Source organism: Schistocerca cancellata, chromosome 5 (assembly GCF_023864275.1).
Source record: "Schistocerca cancellata isolate TAMUIC-IGC-003103 chromosome 5, iqSchCanc2.1, whole genome shotgun sequence".
In the NCBI taxonomy this organism is placed as follows: Eukaryota; Metazoa; Arthropoda; class Insecta; order Orthoptera; family Acrididae; genus Schistocerca; species Schistocerca cancellata.
This window is the reverse complement of record NC_064630.1, coordinates 233,849,402-233,856,491: the sequence shown is the minus strand read 5'-3', so window position 1 is coordinate 233,856,491 and position 7,090 is coordinate 233,849,402. Positions and strand designations below refer to the sequence as shown.

The 7,090-nt window shown below is 43.4% G+C and overlaps 1 non-coding gene across 1 annotated transcript; it reads left to right on the top strand.

Annotated features, from left to right (window-relative positions):
• The first annotated feature begins 566 nt into the window (after positions 1-566).
• Positions 567-641, top strand: Trnat-ugu (transfer RNA threonine (anticodon UGU)). Its single transcript has one exon. It is a non-coding gene; the product is annotated as a tRNA-Thr (tRNA).
• The last annotated feature ends 6,449 nt before the right edge of the window (positions 642-7,090 follow it).

The window sequence follows — 7,090 nt, the reverse complement described above, 5'->3', positions numbered from 1 at the left end:
GCTTACATGGCAGACGCTCTATCCATCTGACCCACCGAGCACACAGCACAGGGACTTATCCCTTGCACGCTTCCCGTAAGACTCACATTCCCAACTGTCCACAATTCTACATATGTATTGTACCTTATAGACCTTTGCCCACCCACTCATTACTCGTGCACGCTTTGGCGATTCCCGTAAGAGTATGGGCAACCTGTGCGCATTCGCACAGACGAAGGTCAATGGCTGGGTAACCTTTAACTATATATACGAAGACAGTAACTTGTTCTCGAAAGAACGGTTACTGTTGATGACCGTGCAGCTTTTCCCTGAAATAAATGATGACTAACTGAAAACCTCAGCTGCCGACAGGTGTTGTTGATATACCTGGATGTGGACAGCTGAAAATGTGTGCCCCGACCAGGACTCGAACTCTTACGGGAATCGCCAAAGCGTGCGCGAGTAATGAGTGGGTGGGCAAATGTCTATAAGGTACAATACATATGTAGAATTGTGGACAGTTGGGAATGTGAGTCTCACGGGAAGCGTGCAAGGGATAAGTCCCTGCAGTCGCGCTATTCATCTGTGTTCTCGGTGGCTCAGATGGATAGAGCGTCTGCCATGTAAGCAGGAGATCCCGGGTTCGAGTCCCGGTCGGGGCACACATTTTCAGCTGTCCACATCGAGGTATATCAACAACATCTGTCGGCAGCTGAGGTTTTCAGTTAGTCACCATTTATTCCAGGGAAAAGCTGCACGGTCATCAACAGTAACTCTTCTGTCGAGAACAAGTTACTGTCTTCGTATATATCCATGTTATTTCAGCGTTCTTTCTGACATATATACATCCTGAACTGCGGCACTCGGAATACTCTCTCTTTCATTATAGCCATCAGTTAATAAGTACAAATATATAAAAATTATCACATTTACATTAAAACATTTTACTATGATATGTCCTAGGCAACTGTGTCACGTTAAAATGGGGCTGACAGCATATTTTGTTTGGGGTGGGTGCCTGGCGAGGGATGGAGAAAGAAAGTAAGAAACTGTGTGACCCTCACTGATCCCAGTCCTAGATCCTAAAGCTTGCCGCGTGAAGCAAGTAAAAATACGTGACTACTGTGTCGTCGTACTCCCAGACTCTTTCCCGGCACAGCGTTCTGTTTCAGGGCTCGCTCCACTAACCGGATTCCGTGGCCTGCTCGCCTCAGCGGTGTACGGTAACGAGGTGAGGGGGGCACGCAGGATCGACCCCAGCGACTATCGACCCAGGCAGAGTGTCGACGCGGCCGGTCGCGCTGCCCCCACACCCCTGCCACTGTGCGGTCGACCCCACCATGCACGCCGTTTTCGGCCAGCGGGCAGTTACGGCCAGGACCGCGTGGCTCCGGGCGGACCGCTGCGATTGCTTCTGGCGCTGCTCGGGGAGTCCGGATTAATTAAAGCAGACACCACCAGAGGGCTCTGGCTGTGGTATTTACATGGCTGTCTGGCTCCGCGGCCAGCGGCGCATGAAGGACCGCCGCTGGCTCCTGAAGAGCCGACCACAAGTGCAGCCTTATTTTTCTTGTCTCCCCTCAGCTGACCGGCATGTCGAGGAACTCTCCCGAGGAAAGCTGTTTCGTCCACATACCGCATATGTCCAGCACCATCACAAAAAATTGACAGTTTCCCTCCTCTGGGCGCCACAGTAATGTAGGACTGTCTAAATTATAACAACTTTCGCCGCTTCACTATTATTTTATCTTTTTCAAAAGAAAGATCTTGCGAAACACAGCACTGTAGACAAGGGCGTTCAGGTTGGTGCCGTGTTCCTCGACTTCAGAAGGCATTTAGCAACGTTTTCGCACTGTCGGTTAGTGAAAAAAATACGAACTTATCGAGTATCGAACAAAATTTGCGACAGATTTCAAGGCTTCCTTGCAGATTGAACTCAACAGAAAATCCACGGACGTAAAGTCAATTACCGGAGTGCCCCAAGGATTTGTGATATGACCGTTACTGTTTACAGTGTATGTAACTGATATAATAAAAAACATCAGAACTCTTTCAGACAGTTCATAGCTAATCCAGTTGTTTGTAAGAAGAGAGCCACGCTAGACGACAGCATTGATGTGAAGAATGACGAGGACTGATGAATGGTGCAGGCTCTGCAAATGACCCTGAATGTCAATGTAACATATTGCACATATATAGTAATAGAAATAAACTACTGTACAACGGCACTACTGATGACAAACTGCTGGAAACAGTACTTACCGTAAAATGTCTAGGAGTAGGTATCCAGAGCGACCTCAAGTGGAAAAGCAAATGCCAGACTGAGATTCTTAGGAAGAATCTTAAGCAAAATAACTCAGCAGCTAAGGTAGCTGCTCTTAAGACGCTCGTTGGGCCCATTCTTGAGTACTGATCATCAAATGGGACCCTCACCAAATAGGACTGATAGAGAAGATCTCCGGCCGGGGTGGCCGAGCGGTTCTAGGCGCTAAAGTCTGGAACCGCGAGACCGCTAAGGTCGCAGGTTCGAATCCTTCCACGGGCATGGATGTGTGTGATGTCCTTAGGTTAGTTAGGTTTAAGTAGTTCTAAGTGCTAGAGGACTGATGAACTCAGAAGTTTAGTCCCATAATGCTCAGAGCCATTTGAACCATTTTTAGAGAAGATCCAACTAAGAAAGGCGCGTTTCGTCACGGGATCGTTTATCTGGTGTGTGAGTGTTACAGAGTTGATGATCAAACTGAAGTAGCTACTGCAGACGCTACACGAGGTGTGCTGTGCGTCACAGAGAGATTTACCATTGAACTATGTAGAGAGCACTTTCCGGAAAGAGTCGGTCAACAGCTCTGGTTACCGGGTGTCAATTCGAAGTGGTATTCATCACTCAAGACAATTCTCCTGCAGTCAATCGGATTCAAAGGCGAAGATTTGGTTGAAGACGGCCCGAAAAGCGGTGCTATACCAATCTGTCGCCTGCCAGCCCCCCATACAGCCCGGCAACAAGAAGTCATGGTCCGGGCTGTAGTTTCTTTTCATCGCAGAACCCTTTGGGTTGTCATACGTTGCATCCCTACAGCACAGCGGTACGTCGACGATATTCTACGCCCCATATGTTGTCCTTCAGTTCAAGCCATCATGGGCTTACATTTCAGCTAGCTAATTCCCGATCGCGCACGGCCACGGTTTCTACTGTAGCTCTTCGTGCTTGCCTGCAAGGTCGTCGGATCTCAACCCAACTGACAATGTTTGGAGATTATTGGCAGGCCCCTACAACCATCACGGGATTTTGACGATATAACGCTCCATTTCGAGAGAATTTGTGACGGTGTTCTTTAGGAGGCATCCTACAACTCCATCAATCAGCGCCAAACCGTATAACTGTTTCCATAAGGACCGGAGGTGGACCGACGAGTTATTGACTTGCTCAGTTTATGAAGCTCTTTCTCTTGACTAAATCATTCAATTTTTCTGAAATTCTAATCATTTGTTTGTCTGTACATGTATCTCACCTCTCACGATTGCCATAGCGTTTCCATAATTCCTTCGTGGGAGGGTGGGGGGGGGGTCTTAGAATGTATTATTTCTCCCCACATAGTTCTAGCAAATGACCAAAATTCGAGAAATCAGTGCTAACACAGAGGCTTACCGACAGCCATTCTTTCCACGCGCCATTCTCGACTAGAGCGAGGTACCGGGGATCAGTTAATCTTACCAGAAGTACCATCCGTCACACACTTAGGTGGCTTCCGGAGAATAAGGCAGATGCAGATGTAGAGTCTGATGGACGTGTAAGCGATTGTTGAGCTGTTAGCAACACTGCTTGATTTTCCGAGAGAATTAGATATAATTCTAAGGACAAAAAACCAGTTTCGAGCTCACTTGCCATCTTCAAATCGAAGTAACGAAGCAACAGTTCACTCCTAAAAGCTTTGAGGAAACCACATTGTGACAGCCGAAATCAGTAATATCCTGGTAACCTTATATTTAATTGTATTGGAAAAAATCATTTTTTAAAAAGTATTCTGTCAGACAGTATTAAAATTCGTGATCTTAGCCATTTTTAAAAGGTCCAGCTTTATCCTATGGTAATAAAAAACTTCGTAAGCAATAACATAGGCCAATCTGAAGAACATCATATGTGAGATCTACACATATAGCTGCACCACACCAACACCACAAACTGGTATGTCAAATTAACATTAGTTCCCAAGTCATAACCAGTCAGCGCACAAAGTAACACCTGACACAGATACAGACATCAGAAACTGTCTGATTTTTATGCATATTGCATCTGGACATTAAAAATACTCCACACATACATCTATACTACGAAAGCTATTATACGGTGTGAGTCAGAGTGCAATAGAATGTAATAATGTGTCCATCCCCGATCCATACAGAGGTGATATGATGGAATAACGACAATAGGTACCTATATAATCTTGGTTACTCCAAGTTTCTCTAAATTTCTCTTTGTGGTCTTTGTAAATAAGATAGATTGTAACCCTCTTTCAATCTATTGTTTCATCCCTCAAATGCAGTCGGTAAGAGTAACAAACTAACGAAAATATTCAAGAACAAGTCAAAGCATGATTTTAGTAGCCTCCTTCGTGAATTATACATGGACCATTTTTCTGTAGCTTTTTTTTTTTTTCTTTTTCCTCCCCCAAGGTGCAGTCAACTGGGAAACAAAAACCACAGATAATATCCGATAATGCTTTAAGCAGGTATGTCTGTAGTATGCCCGTCATTCACATCACGTCACACGTTTCAATGCTGAGCTTACAGTGAGCATCTAAAAATGCGTAGAACAGTAGAGTCTCTTGCCCGGTGTGAAGTGCTTGTGCACACATTTTCACTCTTCGCCGCCGATTCCGCTTAATGTCGCAATGGAACTGACAGCAGTGATCCCTGCCCTTTCCTTGCCTTTCTTCCCCTCTATAGCTTCAATTTACATGTAATGTATTACAACCGCGGATTCTGCGTGGTGTCTGGTCTTTCGGCCATGGCCGAAAGAACAGGATCCTCACATTAGTATAATTTGTTACTTGTCATACAACTGCTTCTCGGTATTGCGACTTTTTTCTCTTCATTGTACAAGATTCAGGCGCTAATGTCGGCGAAACATGTCATGCTTTTTGAAGAACAAAAACTGTTTCATCCTTCAGCAGAGAGATAAAATGATTGAATTTACAGCACGACGAAGTGAAAAGACAATATACGACACTATAATCAGCTTTCAATCAACAATTGTGAGTAACCTATTAGCTTCCATTGTACTACGCACAGCACACGGCTCCATTCCTGCTCATGGAGTTATAGCAACCAAGAGATTCCAATATCGCTACAGGACTTTAACTAAGCTTCACAACGGCAAGTAAAGTGAAATGATTTCGCCAACTTCTTTATTCATCATAGAATCTTGACAAAACAGCATGAACCTCCATCTGACAAAGGCAGTCTTCTATCCAAACAAAACTCTTGGAGCTAGCATGCAACACAGCCAGACTAGCAACGCGAAGAATTTTCACACAAGAAGAACTAAGAATGATGCGCAACCATTTCAAATGACTGAAAGTAAACTGACTCCTGAAGAATATAAAACGGCCGAAAGTAAACTCACTCCCCAAGAATGTGAAATTCAGTGATCATACCGGTTTACTGAAACATTGTAGCCGACTGGCGTCGTTATTACAAAGACGTCGATCGACTTAAAGAAAAGGAGAAGGGATGGAAGTGTCAAATTAACAGGCCATTTTCAACTAATCTAACATGACTTGGAAACGTAAGAGCTACAGAACGAAGGCGTTCTTTACGGTTATGTCACTTCAGCAAATAAGTCTGGTTGTCAGTAGAAGAATCCATTACGACTTTTATCTTTTTAGTTACTGTTATTTATTCCAGTTCATTTCGTAAACATAATTATTTTTTTCCCACTTGATTTCAGATTCTGTTATAATACTACAAATACACGACCTCCCATCCCAAGGAGCCCACATGTTCGGTACACATTTATTTTTGAACTGGAGACCGAATTGCTGACAATTTCTCGTATTTGGTGGTTCCAAATATTATGTGAGCTACACAAATGTTTAACATTTTTCACACTCCGTTAATTTATTGCGATTGATTGTATAAATTTTGTAATTCTTAGCTATTTTGAGCATTTTTTTTATGTTGATATGAGTATTTTGGATCCCTAAAAATCAAATTACAAATCGTGCTTACTTAAAGAGTGGGCTGTTCTAGAAATTCATCTGTGAATTTTACAGAAAGTCAGCTACTACTGAGCCTACCTCCATTGTTTTACGCGTTTACGAGAACCACACTTTTTCGTCTTCTATGGTACGTCCATTCCACTACGGTGGTCACCGAATTTTTCACGAATTGACCTTCCGACAGGCGAGTGCATTTCAGTTTACATCTACACCTATACGTTCCAGACCACTGACAAAAGCATGGAACAAGGTAGTTCTATTTATCAGTTATTGCTGTCTTTCCTGTGCCATTGTCGTCTGGATCACGGAAAGAATGACTCATCACATAGCTTTATAATTAGTCTAATGTTTCTCTTGTGGTTCCTGCGGGAGAAGTACGTAGAAGAATGCAGTATATTCCTAGACCGTTCACTTAGTAATGGTTTATGAACAAATATAATTACGCTTGCCAGCATCTCCTTGATTCTCTCCTATGGGTCCAATTAATCTGGGAGCATTAGTCCTACACTTCCTTGTATACGTTCAGTATCTCCAATATCTCTTGATAGTTTTTACCTGGTATAGCTACCAAGAATCTGAATAATACTCCTTGGTAATCCGCACAAGTATGTTTTAGCTACTCTCCTTTACAGGCTGCCTGTGTTTTCGCACTGCTTTACCAATGAGTAATTCTGGCACCTACTTATGTGATCGTCCATTGCATAACCCACCTCCAGGTGTATCTATGAATTGACTTATGCTAGTTGTGACTCGCTGATATTGTAGTCATAAGGTACAACATTCCTTTTTTTATTTTGAATATCTAATTTACATTTCTATTTTTTTCAAACGGTAGCTAATTTTAGAGAGCTCGATCATCCACAAAAGTCTGATGTCACTTTAATATAGTCTGT